We start from the raw sequence: 2,712 nt of genomic DNA on the forward strand, positions 1-2,712 counted from the left end.
CAGCCCTAAGCGCTATCGCGGCGCAATAATGCGACAACTGTAGCGTACGGTATAGACACGGTGAGTAGGGCTGTGCAGATGTGCAGATTTTTTTTTACCAGTACAAAATGTGTAATCGGGACCAACTAACTACCGCCGGTGACGCAGTTGTTATTATATATATTAGGGCTGTCGCGATATGGACAAAAAAAAAAAACCTATCGCGATTTCTTTGATCAATTTTGCGATTTCGATTTTTTAATCACGATTTTGACCACACTCCACAGACATGCTTACAGACATAAATGCAGTTCAGTATGAATTGAAACATATTTTTCCAAAAGGAAAACCAATTAGAGCTTTATCAAAAAGTTGTAACGTCTCTAGAACATACATAAGTCAAAATAATCACTAAGTAAAGTGTGTTACAAAATGTCTAGACCAGTGGTTCTCGAGAACCCGCGTCCCATCACGAATTCAAATACAGCCCACGTGCTGAACGCAAAAGAAATATAAAGCTATAGCCTAATGTTTTTATGTACAATAATTTTGTTTTGTTTTTTCATAGGCTATATTATTTTCAGACATGAGCAGATACTCACATAACTAACGCGTTTAATGAACATTTACAAGCGCAACACTTTGGCAGAATTCAATATAAATAGTCATCAACCAGCCATTAGTAAAATTGAGCATCAGAATGGATAAATTTGTTTTTAAGGTAGAAAAATTAAATGTGGAAAATGCCAGCGAAGTAACACACCATACAAAAAAGATTAGTCGCAGTATCAGCACGTGAAAGAGAGTGCTGGACTATCGGTCTGCCCCGCCACTGATGTTCAGGCAAAAGAAAACCCCCATACTACACAGCAATCATCCTTAACTGGAGAAATGTGGCAAAACATCTCTGGAGACAACCTCATATTATTAAATTCGAAAGTGCTTTCCAAATTTGGATCAACATAGGCTACATTTGTGAACGCACATTTTCTTTAATGTCACGCGTCAAGTCATGCTCGCGCGTCTTACAGACTGCATCTTACAATCACAACTTCACTCCGTTCGAGCCGAATTTCACAAAATTCACAAAAACTCCCGACAGCATCAGGTGTTTTATTTATGGAGAGCAGAATTATTTATTTCAATGAATGTAATCGATTAGATATCATAATATTTAGGCTATAATATTATAAATCAGGTTGGTTTGTATTGGTGAAGTAATATGTAAATGATATGCGTGCGGCCCGCGAGACTTGCACCTTGGACAATTATTGCGCCCGGTGGAAAAAAAAAGTTGAGAACCACTGGTCTAGACATATGCCAAAAAATAAATAATTAATTAAATAAATCCCGTGTCCAGGGAATTTTTTTTTCTTTCTTTTTTTGCCATGCATTGGTCATAGAGCTCATTGTAGCAGTGCCTCATTGTAGAAAAATAATGCACACCCGAGGTGGTGATGCGGCCACGACGCGAAGCGGAGTTAATTGTACACCGTTACACCTCAGGTGTGCATTATTTTTTCTAATAATTCAATGGCTGGAGTCAATTATTCCGCTTATACTATGGTCACCACACCTCAAGACATCGATCCGATGATTTATTTAAAGGGATCCGTCCGGTTTTTGCACTTAAATTGCTATTGTGAATAGGACTATTTCTTCCGCATCTCATCCAATGCCTCTTTTGCTGGTACCATAACATCGTTTTACACTGGTTACGGATGGCTTGTAGACGTTGATAGCATTCTAATCAGTTATTACTGAAACTATTAGAAAAGAGAGCGAGAGCGACAGAGACATCACACAGCGAAAGAGAGAGAGATTGTGTGAATTAGGCTAACGTACCTCTGTGCGTCTCTAAACACTCTTCTGCTGCAGCGTCTCTAAACAGTGCTGTTATTAAATCGCTAGTGAGAAATGTCATGTGTAGTCTTTAAGTCGCTGCACTATACAGGGTAACTGATAAAATCCTCAGGGCAGCGCTGACAACACCTTTCTGTGCAAACTGCGTGACCGTTATTATATCTTTACTATATGTGAAGTGATATGAACTGTGATGCGGTCAGGAGAGCTTCCTGGAACTACGTTCGCCGTGCGTTTCCCAGAAAATAATTGCACACCTCAAAACGTTCGTCAGCCAATCAGATTCAAGCATTCAACGGCCCCGTAGTATAAATATATAAACCTTATTATATATATATATATTAATTTTAAAGGTTGAAGTCTTCAGTAATGAGATGCACCGTAACACTGTTACTGCTCGAGTAACTTCAATGTGATGTTCTTAAGAACTTATACGCTTTCAAACATTTCCGCGTGTAGCGTGCCAGGGTTGCCAGGTTTTCACAACAAAACCCGCCCAGCTGCTACTCAAAACTAGCTCAATGGCTTTTCGAGGGGGTCCACCGGTATTCCAGGGTGTAAAATACACATTTTCTGGAGGGGTTCCCCAAACCGTGGACATGGCAACACTGTAGCGTGCCAACTAGGGGTGTAACGATTCATCGATACGATGTCTGACGACTACGATGCATCGAGGGGGCACACGTAAAATATCAATATCTGTAATATAAATAGGCAGCTTATTTGGCACTGTCTACATTTTCACATTAATGTCTTTCTATGCATTACCGCCAATGCCTGCATTCTCGCTCAAACTCAGGGATCAGGACTCGGTATAAGAACTGCCAAAGGCACAAGGTGAGCATAAAAGACGCTCGGGATTGTTTGTGG

Source organism: Cyprinus carpio, chromosome B3 (genome assembly GCF_018340385.1).
Source record: "Cyprinus carpio isolate SPL01 chromosome B3, ASM1834038v1, whole genome shotgun sequence".
Lineage (NCBI taxonomy): Eukaryota > Metazoa > Chordata > Actinopteri > Cypriniformes > Cyprinidae > Cyprinus > Cyprinus carpio.